The sequence below is a fragment of the Diuraphis noxia genome, unplaced genomic scaffold (assembly GCF_037042655.1).
Source record: "Diuraphis noxia isolate RWA-SAM2 unplaced genomic scaffold, SU_Dnox_SAM2 contig0008, whole genome shotgun sequence".
Taxonomy (NCBI): domain Eukaryota; kingdom Metazoa; phylum Arthropoda; class Insecta; order Hemiptera; family Aphididae; genus Diuraphis; species Diuraphis noxia.
This window is the reverse complement of record NW_028301718.1, coordinates 4,447,877-4,464,821: the sequence shown is the minus strand read 5'-3', so window position 1 is coordinate 4,464,821 and position 16,945 is coordinate 4,447,877. Positions and strand designations below refer to the sequence as shown.

The 16,945-nt window shown below is 30.9% G+C and overlaps 1 protein-coding gene across 1 annotated transcript in view; it reads left to right on the top strand.

Annotated features, from left to right (window-relative positions):
* The first annotated feature begins 3,503 nt into the window (after positions 1 to 3,503).
* Positions 3,504 to 16,945, top strand: part of LOC107161979 (uncharacterized) — a 59,871-nt gene continuing 46,429 nt past the window's right edge. Inside the window, exon 1 of the mRNA XM_015508647.2 lies at positions 3,504 to 3,783. The gene's annotated coding sequence lies outside the window, so the exon portion shown is untranslated. The remainder of the gene's footprint in view (positions 3,784 to 16,945) is intronic.

Here is a 16,945-nt window from a genome sequence, read left to right as displayed (position 1 = left end):
TAATGATCTATTAACTGACACCACGGATTTTTTCTTAAGGTTTATTGTTTTGGCAATTAAAACTTAAATAATTGTTTAAAAAAATAAAAACTTAAAAATATAATAATGATATTTGCAAGCTAGTAAAACCTACTGAATTTGGTAACACTGTACATTTCAAATCCGACGAGGAAATACTGATTATTGAGATCTAAAACGAACTAAATCGTATTCAGTGAGATCTCAGAAATTGTCTCAATAATAATTTTCAGTAACAAAATTGAGACCTTTAAAATAGAGTCTCAAATCAGACTTTAGTGTGTAACTTAAAAAAAACCCATGGTGGCCAACCTGTTAAAGAAAATGTTCTGTAGAGAAACAAACTTATGTTTTTCTTATGAGAACCTCCTTGATCCGTGAACCGTGATTTCCAAAAATGAAAATTAAGCGCTGTGATTGGCTGAATCAATAAGTGGTTACTAATTGTTATACTACAACATTACCATACACCAGAGAGAAGAATCCAATCCTACTCATGGTTTATTTTACATCAATCATAACTAACCATTTATTTGTATATACGAACACTTGATTCATTTCATCACATTAAAAACTATGTTAAATCAAAAAATAATTTTTCTCCAGAAATCATGGTTTACATTATCATGGTGCAGTATACTGTAAATTAATTAGCAAATGATTTTTATGAAAACGTTGACGTTTCAAAATCAAAATTCGAATTCACAGTTTTCAAGTTATTTCACTTCGTGTAAGTATCTGTAGTTTAGATTCTATACTATTAATATTAAATCTATAACGATAGTAGGGTTGTAAAATATGGAGGTTATGATGGTTTTAAAATTAAAGTAATCTGTAATCTATTAACATTCATCATTTCTAAATATGGTCTAAGTTTAATTTAGTAAATCTAATAATTTACATCTATTATATATTTTTGTAAAAACTGTCTTAAGAACATTATCTAATGTCCTTTTTTAAACATTTTAAATTATAATAACTGAAAGATCTATTCGTTCGATTTTTTAAAATTATGTAGGTACCTACCTAATCATATTTTTCTTGAAAATTATCCACTAAATAATTTAATATTTATAGTGAAAAATTGGTATTTCTCATTTGAAAAACAAGAGTTTACATTGCTTCAGGATACTCTTTAAAAATTAAATAGCACAAAATCCTTAAGAATTTGAAAATATGTTTTTCAAGTATATTTAAATATTCCAAGAAACAGAATTTTTATAAATTCATTATCAAAGGAATATATAGTGCTGAGCATGCTTAGTCACTCACTCTACTAAAGTAGTAATTTATAATGTTTTAATTATACAGTTTTCAGTATTCTATATGTATTAAAGTTTTTACAAGAATTTGTGATATTAAAGCCAATTAAAAATGTAGTTTATGTTATGAAAACGTTATTTAATTCAAATTATGTTGAGGTCACGATTGGTACCATCGATTTTTTAGTATAGAATGCGACAGTTATCAATTTAGCAGAATGCCATTAAAACCAAATGTGTACTTAAAATATTTTAACACAACGTGAAACGTTTAAGTCTTCTAAAATGTTGTAATTAAATTGTTAGAGGCCAAAAGCACTACTCTAAATTCTAATAGCGTGGTGCTATAGTGCGTACTGCGTAATACTGGTACTGACACATTCTATAATATGTATAGCTGCCAGCTGGTATAATATACTTTATCGCGGAAATCTTAGGCATACTTTATTACCTTATCTATAATATTATGTCTAAAATAACTAGTTTCGACCTAAATACAGTTTATTTACAAGCTAGTTAGTATTTGAACTGCATTGCAACTTCCAAGCAATAACAACGATTTTGACGGAATGACAATATTATCTCGTCATTAATCGAGCGCAAAAAACCCCCAAAATATTTAGTATTAACATCATAATGTAAAACGAGTTTTTGGAACTCAACGATGTGGTCGGGAGATAACTCGGGATGATGGTGAAACGTTTACAGCCAGTGGCGGAGTTTAGTCAGTTAACAGTTTAGACAGGGTTGCACTATATAACGGTCAATTTCATGGTCGTTCGAGAAAAAAAACATCGTCGATCATTAATAATAATGCATGAATGCGAGTGATATTCGGAATTATTTTAGCTGCACTTTATTATAGCATAAGCAAAATACTTTTCACTCATCGAACCTTTAAAAATCCGATTTTATTTAATATCCATGACCCATATTATATTATTTTTGTTGTTTTGATTGATTTTGTTCTAAATTTCACTCCAAAAGTTTTTAAGTATGATAATTATTTTGTTTTCTTCCAGATGATCTTATTACAAATATATTAATCTCTAATTAAATATTTTGTCAATTTCTGTTTATTTCGACCGTACGATTTTTGGTTGTTGTTATTGCTAATTATATATTTATATATAAATACATAAAATAATACATAAGTAGGTACTATGCATTTGTGCATAACATTTTACTCGGTATATTATTTAAGTCGAAAGTCCTATAATAGTAGATGATAATATTATAATTTATAATAATTAATGTTACACTTTGCTGTAATAGGTGTTGGAACTCTAGAAACACGTCCCCCTGAAGACTTTTACTTTATGAATAATAAGTTTAGATTTTGTTTTCATTTATTTCTAGCAAAGTAATGATTGATTTGTCCCAGGAAACGGTTATCGTCATTCGTCATGCATTGGTAAATGGTAGGTACCTTTAATATTATAATATTAGACACATAGTTATTGACTTATCAAACATATTATATTTTCATAGTTATTATAAGAAAAATATATTAATACTATTTACTTGGAAAATGGGTTATTGTCAATGACGATATAAAATATACCTATAACACGATAAAATTTTATTTTCTTAATTTTATTATGCGACGTAATTGCGGAACCAATTTTGCGTGGATTCACGGGCTACGCACATCCCATGTCATATGCTACGAATTGATAGACAATAAAATAAGTGTCTAAACATTACAATTATTACTGTTGTGTTAATTGTTTAATTTTCTATATTATTATGTATTTATGTGTAGAGGATGCTAGGAACAAAGTCCCCCGCGGGTTACTGTAAAAATTATCCGCTATGGAACGATATATTCTGAATTAAAATCAACGTCCATTCTCAATAACTATTTTTTCCAATTTTAGCACTGTCTATAATTTACCTAAATGTTTTTGGCCGTTAGTATTATTGTTTTTAATTCTATTCTTAACCACACGCTGCGTTTTATTAATTCATTCCAATAAACGTAAAATATTATACTCGTTTATTCATTAATGCTGTCATTAATTTTTCCATTCCCTACAGAGTTCGGTTAAAAGACAAGTGTGATGAACGCCGCACAGTGCTTCAACGCCACGGTAGCGCGTAGGCTGCGAACAGACCGGTTTGCCTACGAACACCGCTAGATGTCTCCGCCTCGTCGACCCGTCACTTTTTGCCCCGGACCCACGACCACCACGACCGGTCACCGGTACGAAGTTGTTCGGAGTGTCAGTCACGCGTTCCCTCCAAAAACTATCGCACGCGTCGGTCACGCCGATTTTCCGAATTTTATCATTTCGCCATCGACAAGACCATACGTGTTACTGTATAATTGCTGCTTTAAAGTTTTCGTCGTCGTGAAAAAGGACTCACGGGGTTAACTTAATGCCGTAAACGGTCTAGTTACTGGTCGCGTTGTTCTCAACTGCAGTAGCAGCACTTGCAGCTCTGCAGTCCTCGATAGCGTACTGCACGTCCAGAAGATAGAAACGACCAAAAACACAAGGTAAGAAATCCAAAAATTTTATTTTAAAATGGCAGTATTGGCCAACCGTACGTGCACATATTATTATGTACGAGTCGAAGTTAAGCAAATGTTGTAATTTATATTCAATAATATAATATTATGGAGGCGTGGTAGTAATATTAATTAACGAACGCGTGTCATAATAAAAATAAGACTTGCTGCTGCCCAATAAGCATCTACAAAGTATAAATTATAATAAATCCTATAGTTATATAATTTAATAATTAATTATAATATAGAATCACACCTCGTTGACATTGGAATTCACAATTCATAATTTATTTTTGTTTCTGTCCACGAATACCTACCTATTGTTTTGGGATAGGTCCACTATCCACGGGTTACATATCCACAAACACGGGTCGTGTGTTTGTAGTCAAAGGTCGTACATGGCATTCGCATTTTATTAAGGCGAAATTGAATAAAAATCAACAAGTTTTATAATAATTTTAGTGAAAAAATTGTAGCTTATCTAAAAACAAAATGTTATAGTTTAAATTATAATTGCTACCTACTGAGATTTTTAATTTTAATTTATATTTCTTAATATTCGTGGTAGTGAAAATACTAACAAAATAATAATAACATGGTTGGAATTTTCATAAATTTTATTCTTATGTGCTTTTTCATATTTACACTACATATTTAAAATAAATAATTATAATTTATAATATAGTAGAATATAAATTGGTATATTTTATATTTAAAATCCATCAAGCAAATTATGGTAAAATCTGGTTCGGAAATATTTTATGCTTGAGTTTCTCTACAATTTTCGTTGTTCTTAAAAATTATTTTAAGTTCCATCGTGATAAATTTTATATTACCTACCTATTGTTTTACTAATCTTCATTTTTCTTTGTGAATAAATTTAAAGTTAGAAAACAAATCGTTTTCTTAACACTTAACTTCGGGTATTTTCTTAAACAATAAAAATAATACAAAAACTAGTATCTAAAACATTATATTGTGGTCACTTTTACACTTTTAAATTAAATCAGAATATAGAAATATTCCATTAAAGTTGATATTGAAATACATCGTATTATAATTAGATCAGTATAATACAAAAATTTTCATAGGCTTTTTTTTGTGATTTTTATCATGTAATATGTAATCTGTACAATTTAGCACAATAAGCATATGCGAGAAAAGTAACACAACAGGCGAGAAAAACGAGATTAAAGAAGCCATCCATTAGTGACACTTTAGACATAGGCGTTTTAAGAGAGGTTTTAAGTTTCACCGCTTATTAATTTGAGAAATGCTGGATTGTTCGATTATCGTGTTTTGGCTTTATAATTTAATTTAGTTTGATTTATTATGTTAATTTCGAAAGAATAGTTCGCGTGCTAATATGTATGTACCACTACCAAGCTAAATAGCACTTATAAAATAGTAATAATTTGCCGGTTTTTTTTAAATTTAACAATAACACGTCGTAGTTACGTCTTACGTATATGGTACCTAAACATACACACATGTTTCGGCAAAGCACTCTTACCTCCGGTCAAAGATAAATAGTAATTTTCTGGTTTACAATAACACACGATACGGTGCGGTGGTTGTATTTGGGTGTAAGGTGTCGGCATACGTACGTGGGGGTTATGAAAATAACATATAAACACAGCGCGCATATACAAGATCTGAGAGTCAATAATTTTTTCGCATGTAGGTAGTAGGTACCGAATTAATGTTGCACACGGGACTATATTATGACCGCGCGCGCAAAAAAAAAAAACATAAATACTTTCGAAATAGAAATCTGCGACGTCTGCGTCTGTTGCAGAAAATAAGCAAATTCATATTCTCCGCGCGGTTTTATATACCATCGAGTATAAACTACCTTTGTATAGTGTATATTGTATATATATATGGGATAGGTGTGCACCTATATATACATATAATTTGTATTTATTTATACTTCATCATAATATTATGTTGTGATAATAATTCTCGACTCTACTTTCGTGTAAATTGAATTAGACGTCAAATCGCATGAATGCCTACGTCACAAATCCAGAATTTTTTAGCATTTTAATTTTTAGTCTTGACGTATACCTATGCCGTGCCTCCGCATATTAAAGTACTAAACCGCGAGTTCCTGGAACTGGAGAATTTGAAGTATGACGGATGTAACGATGACTAAGTCGGATGTTCGTCATCTGATTACGGTGTGACATCATAATATTATAATGACGTGATGGAGACGCGGTGCGGACAGAACCAATATGATATTATTATGAACAGGTGCAGCAGTACGTTTCCACTGTTCGCGGCGGCATAAAAATAATGGTTTAACAGTGACGGCGGTGGTTGTTTTTTAACGTGTCAAAATGCATCATCATTGTCTGGCATGCGTTGCTGTCGGCGTTAAACATATTATAATCCGAACTGTTGTGAAAACTCGTTGAAAATGCCTAATGTAGTTTTCAGTCTTTCGGTTATTTTAAAATGAGCTTTGCTATGGCGATCAACACTATATATACGTATTATAGCATATACTATATTATATACATACGCGTGTAAAAACTAATATAATAAAAGGCGGCTGTCATTCGTATACATATATTGTTGGTGCAATTTTATAGCACGTCGTCAAACTCGTCAAAGTGTTTTCAAATGATTAAATCGTTCGCTCGCTACCAGTGAAAACATTATTTATATAAACATAAAAACGCTGTCTATACTCGCGAGTACGCTCCTATATAATGATAATATATCATCACATATTGTATTGTTTAATCGATCGCATACGAGACGACGAGCGTCACTGCCGAATGGCTTACGCGTGCAGACTTTTAATCAAGTCCAAGTAGGTAGTCACGCGGAATATGTAAGAAACATTTACTGCAGGCAGAGTGGAATGAGAGTAAAACGAACGCGCATATAATTTTTAAATATACTAATTCCATGAAGCTATTGTCGTTTTCATGGATGTTAAACGTGAGGACGGAGACAAAACTGTGAACATTTATGCGTGTACGAAACGTATAAGATAGTATGATATATTATATTATATGTATGCGTTATATGTGAATGCTAAAAAATACCGATCTCGACCGACCGTCGTCAGCTGTAGCATTTTTCAAACAACAAATATAAAGAAATATCTCATCACGACAAGATCCTTGAAGTGTATGTACCTATATAATTCACTATGCATATACTGATGTTTAATATTAATAGTAATAATAATACACAAAAACGTGTACACACTCTATGATGACGACGACCTGCAAAGATTACATTTATCGTACATAATATTAAAATAATATTCAATATACCGATGGCGCGTTTGTGGTGGGGAAGGGGTGTTGTACTGTGCAATAAAAACAATAATGTTAAGGTTTGTCAGCTAGTCTGTTCATCGCGATTCTGATTTGAACGAAGTGTATTTGACGACACTTCGAATTATGTTGAATGTAAATAGCACGTTGTGTATATATTATGCATATCGTGATGGTATATTACAACTTACAATAAAACGTATTACCTATGTATATTGTATATATGTTTACATATTACATAGACAGTTTCACGATAGTAAGATTATTCGCTCCAATAATTTGTGTGAACTAAATCGATGGCAGCGCGCGGCGATGGACATCAGTGTGGCGATAAAAATAGAAAATAATATACTTTATTGTTAGTTTTGAATTGTCTCAATTTTTATGCGGAGAACGATTACTTACTGAAATGTCAAATTTGTATAAATTACAGAAAATTAAAAAATTTTAGATACTGCATATTTTATTTTATTTGTGTACCTACATAAATATAATTTGTAACATATACGTTTATCTAGGCGAATTTATCACATAAAATATAATATCTTGCATATCTTTTCATATTATGCAATATTCATACAGAATACAGAAAGTCAAAAGTTTTTGAATTTATTTTAAATTTTAAGAATAGTAAAAAACTTTTTAAAATATATCATAGCACACTGTTTATTATGATATTATGATTATGATAGATACTTGGAATATCATTTGAATGTTTTAATTTGTTAATCATTTATATCCAAAAAAATTTATATTATGTATAGCCCAAATAAAATGTATCGCAATATGGCTTACTACTAACTGCTAACGCTAAGTTAGCTAAATATACTTATCTTAATTAGCGATGCATAGTGCAGAATTATTACGTATATATTATGTGTATCAATTTTATATATGTATGTTGGATATGATACTTTAAATCCAAGATAGTGGGTGGACTCGTAAACTGCACTAGTAAGTTATAAATGTATAAACAAACTAAACAGAATATTATACTTATATGTTATAAGTTTCGGAGAAAATCGATTAAACGTGAAAAAATAATAAACATTGATTATTGTCCAAACAGCTTATAACTGATTTTATAATCAATTTAAAAATATTATAAACAGTTCACGTGCTGGAGCTACTGGATCTAAAATTATAGACGTATGCGTGCGGTAGATGTATATCACACAATATCCGTGACAGAAAAAATGCTTGCTTTATAGTTTCCATATACTTTCATATTATGGGTATTGGGTCTAGTTTATCTATTTGTATACTATTTGTACAAGTCTAGAAATAATAAATAAACGTAAAAATTGCAATTGTTGTTAAATCCGTTAAGCGAGGAATTTATGTATATTACTAATTATCAGGCATACCTCTGTGTATCAGCTTTACAGTGGCGGTCGTTGAGTGGTGACACTTATTCAATGTTGTATTTGACCCCGGTATAACGCATGCTGCAGCTGGACACAATCGAGTTGATTTAATTAGATATCGATACCATATAATATAATAATAAATTCAATTATCTTTTAACAAAGGTGGTAATAATATTCGTGATCATACAATAATGTAAACAATAACACGTGCACGGTCACCTGATACACCGCGCATATAGGTGCCTATCACGTGTCCTTGACACATATTGATTTCAGGTGATAATGTTACAAAACATCAAACATAAAGTGCCCATCCCCGGAGGCTCGGCAATGCTTGTGGAATTTTGTTCGACTAGGAATCCTTTTTCAGACAAGTCCATTAAATTAAATTAAATTTGATTTAAAATATAATCATGTTATTATTATACGGCGGTGACAATAATAATGTGTTCGGGTATTTTATGATACGTTCAATCGCAATTATAATATTGGCCGCAAATCTGGGTGAGACATGCTAGTAAAATAGTAAACTGCTGAAAAGGTATCAGCTTAGCGCAAAGCGTAGGCTGTGTTCAGCAAATTATTTTATTTTTTTTTAATATTGAAGTCTCTCACCGTGCGTCCTTGTTGACGGTGCGTGCGGCGGCGACTTCTGCCTATAATATTATACATTTGTACATTTATACATTATACACCATCGTTTCCGGCTGTATCCGCAAAGCTTCCTACCTGCTTTTAACAAACGAGTTATATAATATACATAAATATTTTAACTGGGTTATTACAATGCCACGGCCGTTCGTTCCTAGACTGATTTGTAAAGTCGAGCTGAGTTTGGCGTTAACCTTGAAAATCCCAAAAAAGTTAACAGGGCTGAATAGAGTAATTTATTACGTAGCAAATAGGTCTACACTCTATGTTGACTGTTATACAGATATAGTGGACATTCCATATGACTTAAATCGTATATAATCAAAATCATTTGTAGAACGTAGGTTTATACGTCAACTAATAAAATAGTGCCTTTATTTCCTATATATTATTATTATTAATCGATGTATATATAATTTAAAATTTCGTCGAGCATCACGGGTGTTATACGCAAATTCCATAAATCCCAAATTCAAAATTGTGTAAAAGCATAATTTTTGTGAAGAAAATAATATAGGTACGTAAATATATCGTTTTAGTTTTTACTATTGATAAAATATTAAAAGCATATAACAGTTAAGTGGCATGAATACTACTTTTTCTATTGCTAAAGTAAGAATACACAATATTCAGTCATGGAAAATAGAGCGTAAGTTTTTCAACTGTTGACCTCAGTCTTATTGTTTTTGATATAGAAACAGCGTTCGATGTACGTGTCTACAAGGCAGCATGGGACGTGGGTATTGCTTTTATTTGAGAATCCTTGAAACGAAGAGGTTATGAAATAATTCTAGGGAACTATATAAAATATTTTTAAAAAAAAATTACAAATGTTTCCTAAGGCTGCAATATTCATTAAAAGCCGCATATGAAGTATTATGAATTTATAAGAAATTAATTATATTGAGAACAATAAATCCATAACATTTGAAAATTGTGTACGTGTCTACAATTCAATTATAATTACTAAATAATATTATGTTCGGCATAAGTCAATGATTTTTTTATGTTTCGAAGAACAATAATATGTAATTTTAATTTTCACTGATCATAATTCATAATTTCGTACCTATACTTACAAATTAGTTTTTTAAATGAAAATAAGCCCGTGGATTCGCATATTATATATAGTGTATACTCTGTATACACACACACACACACAAACACATATATATCGAATGAGTGTTATGAAATCGGATAAGCAGCTAAGTACATTACGTGCATGATAAAAACAAAAATATAACTATAATATGAAAAGGCGTATTCAGCGTGAACCACTGCGATGAACGAATGAGTCATTCGATACTGTCCACCAGGCACCAGCAGATTTTACCTTGTTTGTCCGTATATGGACGAACGACTCTCGTGCCGGGGGACACTTCTATACATGGCCGTAACCTTAAAAACCGCTAGCGTTAATAATACGCGAGTATTAGCTAGATATTTCACAAACGGACAAACGAAAGATTCACCCCCGAAATTCGGAAATTCTAATAATATAATATCGTACGTGACACCTATTAATATTCTGGATGTCTGGAGGATATGTACACATCAGTACTGCTGAAAACATACGATTAATCCGAACGACACAATATTGTCCACGAATGGATGTGCAACACAGCATCATATAATACATATATTAATTTATTATATACAACAGCCGAGTGCATCCGATGTGTAATACGCGGTGCATTGACGGGGAAGTGTCGTGGTCCAATGCAGACGACTACTATTATGTTATTTTACACACGACCGCGTGCCCTTGAAATCTACACTAGTTTTTGGTCATGACACTGACGTCGTGACTCGCCGGGTACCGTGAATTAATAAGGGTGGGAATTATATAATATTATTGTATACCGAAAAACTAAAATGTAGATTACAATGTGAGCTGTATCATTTTAAACAACTTTTTTATGTCAATATTATTGTAGTTTTTGACAGTAAACTACAAAGATTTCAATTTAATGACATACCTTCCTAGTAGATTGCTGTTGAAAAAATCGTATTTATTGATTTTGGGGCATAACTACATATTCCATGCGCGTGTCTATTACAACACCTTTTACTATGCAATTCTACCTATTATTATTGATGATAAAAAACGTTACAAATTCGTAGCGCAAGTTTTAAGCTATAACAAATTTAAAAAAAGAGTTAATTTTAATCATAATATACTAATTAGTATTATGCGTTTTAGTGCGATATCTTCTTATCACCACAATTTCAAGGTTATCCTTAAATAAAATATTATCTTTTTAAACATTACTCCAAAGCTACTACTTAATAGTTACCAAACAAATTATATAACTTAAAAATTAGTAGGTATGCCAGTAATATAAATTCTTATATTTGTTGAATACAACACTGTACGTAGTGTAGGTACGTCATAATATTGCATAATAATAAAATATTAATATAATGCAACTTAGGAAAAATTTTTTGATCTGTAATAATCGCGTAATAGCTTGCAACAACGTGGTACTGCCAATCCCTTTATCGTTTACCGAGAATAATCTAGTTAATTATTTGTACACACTGACTACACAGGTATACGTATACGGCACATGCACTATAAAAATAGTTTTTAGAGAAAACGTTTTGCCCAATATAATATTGCACATGCAAATTTATCCCGGTAACTTCGACGATAACAATAATCATATATTAAGCTGTAATTAATAAAGAATAATAAGGGTATTTATTGATTTATAATTAAAACAGAACTTTTATAAGGGATATGTCTATATAAAATAGATAAAATAGGAGACTAGATAAAAATATGCACTAGAAATAATCGTACACCTAGTTAAATTATACGGTTATAAAGGCTAAAAGATATAATTTTTTTTTTAATCAACTATAATAAAGGAATGATTGTTTTTAAATATTATCTAAGGGTGCAGAGTTTCAGCCCACTCGGCGACTCAATCACCTCCTTATTGTTTTGTATTATCTTGTATCCCACCACTTGGACTAAGAATCGTGACTCAGTAATAAAAACAATAACGCAGTTCTAATGTCAGTGGTTAAAACAAATAAATAAAAACCATCTAATATTCAGGTGCGCGAGTTGAGCTTATATTACATGGCGTATTTTATATTCACTGTACGATAAAAGTGCTATCATTAATTAATTTTCCGTAGGATGAGGTGGTGGGTAAATTATAATTTAGGGTGAAAGTACGGTCGTGTCAAAGCACATGTGTTGTAACTGGTAGTTCTTGTTATGTTTTTTTATTTTTTTTTTTTACCACTGTCTTCGATAAATACGATAAACAACGACATATTATTTTATAAAATCCCATATCTTTGAGATTTCTCGTTGCAAACAAGCAATAACAATATTATTAATATTATTATTATTAAAAACTTTTATATAGACAGTGCACACACATAAAATATAATTTAATCGCAATCACGGATTAACCTCGTTGAACTTACACTCGAACGGATCACAAAGAGGGAAAGTCAGCGACGGCGCGGTGGTTGCTGCAGCGCTGACCTTGGCAATCAATCGAGGGATTTATATTCGTTATATAGACTTAAACTGCAACGGTAGGAGTGTGCTTGCTTTCCTTATCTTCGATAAAAAAAATGTCCCTAAAATGTTTACTTAATTTTCCATGCATCAGTTTGCTCATAATTACCAGGCACCCAGTTTACATACTTTGCAAATAAATAATAAACCTGAGACTATTTCTCAAGTCTCGTTTCTCGTGACACCACAAGCGACACTCTTCTCTCACGATTTATACGCATAATCCGTACCAAGTTAATGATAGTCACACATAAATTCATAAAATTATATAGTTATAATATAGATGCAGATCGTCATCGCGTCCACGAAAAGACCCAAAACCTCTCGTCAGTTGTTTCTATGTAACTCCTGTGTATAAATTCCATCTCTTATTTTCTTAACTGGTCATCATCTCATGCAACGAAATTCCCAGCGCCTTTACAGCAAACGTGTATTTTCTGTAATCAAATTCATTCTTTGTAATAATCATTATTTAAAATATTATATTAATTTCCTAACCTGTAACTCTAAAAAATCTTATAGGCTACAATAACATAATAACCATCGCATAGGGATTTCTCGTCGTGAATGAACACAATAACAATATTGTTATTATTATCCGGAGATATAAATCGCTATCACGGATTAACCCCGTTGAACTTATATACTCGGACCGTAGGGGGAAAGTTGACTATAGTAAGTTGACCTTGACAATCGTATGTACCTTACTCGTTTTATATCACTCGTAAAACGGCAGCTGCGGTGTCGAGGAATTCGCTAAACACTATATATAATTGTAATATATCGGTGTATATGCTTGTACCTATACATATGTACTCGACGTGGATATAATATGACTACGTCTCTGTCGTCGATGTTGTGTGAAAGTGGTCCTGGTGTGGAATTTGCTGGCGTCCAGTAAAAAATCTTCGACAGACGAGCTTAGGAGAAAAAAACGAATTAAATTTTTTTCTAATGTAGTTATCCGCGACTGGTTTTCACTTTTAACGCGCGCGGAGAAATCATTATTATTCCGTTCTCGATCTGGGTCAACAACAAAAATATATTATATGTATGTGCGCACATATGACTTTAGTACGTATAGGTACCTGATATATGCATAATTTTGTATACGATTCCCGGAGGGGGATAGGGAACAGATATATAAAAATATTATTATGATGTATTTATCTATATTACGAATACACGCAGGGCGAGCGAACGGTATCAACTTTTTAAAACCCGCGCGCAATCGTTAGCCCCGTGGCCACAGATCGTAATAGCTATTCGTTTATCATAATAATTGTTATTACGCGAACAGTGGCCTGAGCACCGTTTGGAATAAAAACGCACATAATTATTACATATTATATGACTTGAAATATCGAATATTATATTATATCAACGGTTGATAATATAATCTGCACAGAAAGTATATATTAATATTATTATTATAATATACGCGTAGGTACCTATAAATTTGGCTACCGGTTTTTACAGTAGCACCGCGTAGCTATATATATTATTTGATTATTCCTTGAAAGCGCTCGTTTAATTTCATTTTTCGATTCGTCTATGATGGTAGCCTTTATGTGTCCAATGTCCATCTATCCTAGTAAAACGTATAAAATATGAAATATAAGTAATCGACTGTTTGCTATAATAATTCCGTCACGTAATATCGACCATTTACTATACATTTATACATTTAGACGATCAAAAAATGTTCAGTTGTCCAGAGACACCTTACTTAACCCAACCTGATAACATGAAAAAACCAGATAGTGTGATGTCAACCAGGATTCGACAAAAAAAAAATCCTTATCCGGTTATAACGAGTATCTGACTTATTCCTCGCAGACATGTAGGTGATTTTTTCCACCAGTTATTCCTCGTTTATATTACGTACAAATTGTTATACTATAATACATTCGCATATCGCATACATAATAATAATGTATAAAATGAGATACATCTTGCAGACACCAGCCAATAATTGAGTTAAAGACTACATTCGTCTTATTGTATCGTATAATATATTATTATATGATGAGTGTAATTCTTGATGGCAAGCTGTTGTATAATTATTTACCAACGTAATGTTTTACTGCATAATATGAAAAAAAATTAGATTTATATTACTTATATATAGTATATATTTTATATATACTTTATTGTACGAATATCATATCATAGGATATTTGAATTTTCATTATGACATTATTAATCAATATCTTAGGATTATTTGTAAACGTTCGATTGTTATAATTAATAGTAACACATTATTTTATCAGACCAATTTTGATTGATGTGTCATTAACTCATTCGGTTTAGATTTGAATCGTATCGTAATTTGAATACCTTTGGAGGCCACACCTTCACGTCGGGCGTTAATATGCTAAAAAATCGGATTACATTACTGTGCATCAAACATAATTAGAGGATTAATTTGTTCGCACCCAATGTTGAACTCTTACAAAAAATGTGATCTCTGTTATTGTAATGTAATCGTGTATCAACTATTGACGTTTATTTAAATTTTAGAAGCATAAAATTAACTTCGACGTTATAATAAGATAAAATATATTTTTAAGTGTAAATAATTGTTACTTAAAACAATTATAAATGCTTGTAAAATTATTTTGTGTTAAACATTATTAATTTAATTTTTAAATTTATATAATCTTTTTAACATGATAGGAGTCTTTAAAAAAATATATTTATATTTTATTTTTGTATGCAATAGATATACAAATTAAATATTATGCCAATATGGTACAAGTATTAGGAACAAAATACTTAAGCGCAAGCAGCTTACCTAATACTTTAAGATTTAAATTTAAATTTAATAACCGTAATATAATTACTGAAATAAGAAAATTATTAACATATATTTAATTATAGATATCTGTAAAATATGGAAATGATATATTGAAAGAATTCTAGTGAAACAATTATCAATTCAGTAATATTTTAAACATACTAAAGCGATAGTGAATTTATTTAAATTTAAAAGTACTATAAATAAGAATCATAAAAATTTTTCCACAACAAAATTTAACCTTTAAATAACCATATAGAAAAGGCCAAGGTTAGACAATTTATTGAATAATAATTTAGAGTCAAATAAGTTAAATAAAAGTAATTGACTTAAGATGGTTAATTCACCGTGTAATATTTTTAAATACCTATAATTTAATCAAATTAAAAAAATATATGTAATATGTCAACTCAAGTTAACTTTTTGACTCCCGGGTGAAAATATGTATTCGGAATATCACACACGTGTAAAAGTGATAATATATTAAATCGAACTAAGATCCAATTTAAAATTAACTCGTTATTTTAGGAAGTTAAATTACTATTTTATAGTTAGATAACTTAACTTAAAATAATTAAATCTGTAAATATTTATACCCTGTGCTTTAGAAATATCCACACTTTATTTATCAGAAGTAACCGACGTGTAATGAATGTATTCTTATAAATGAAATTTAAAAAGAACTGTTAAGCACACGTGTAAAGAGTAGGCATGTGTGAAAAATCCATAAAGATGTTTGAGAGGAGAAACAAAATCTAAACGATGCAATTAATTATTGTATTGTACTTACATCAATACATCATAACTATGTTTTTGAAAACTTTGTTCAGCCACTCTAGTGTAATTGTACCTTATATTTGTTAAACCTATCTGCTCGTCGTTATTTTGTTATTATTGACTTAAACTCGAATCTGTAAACGTACGCACACAAAAGCGGTACCTACGCCATGCACTTTAAACGATGCGTTCAGATCGTAAGAATGAGTACCACGTGGGAAGAGACCTCCAAAACGCCCAACGGTGTGCTATCAAATTTTCGTCGACTTTATAATATTATATAGTATATAATATATATTATTATTATTAACGACGCCCAATCCGGTGCGCCGACACAAATTTCGAGGCCTCAAAGCAATTAACGATACCGTTTCGGGAACACCGTACACATGCCAATATATATGTACATAATATCTTATATTATAGACACGGTGTACCAATTAATCATCGACGGATAGTTATTTTGTCGGAGACACCCTCCGATGAGCCGTCCGCGGAATGCCGCGAATAAAATATTAAAATACTAATTAACACTTATTAGTATCATATATACCAATATCGTTGGCCGCTGTGTAAATAAATTACGAATAATTACATTATAATATTATAGAAAAACGGTTCCCATCATAAAGAGCTGAGAAGACGACTGCAGTTATCAGGATCTAATCAGATTGTAACCATAACAAGAGGAAGACTTAGACAATTTAGT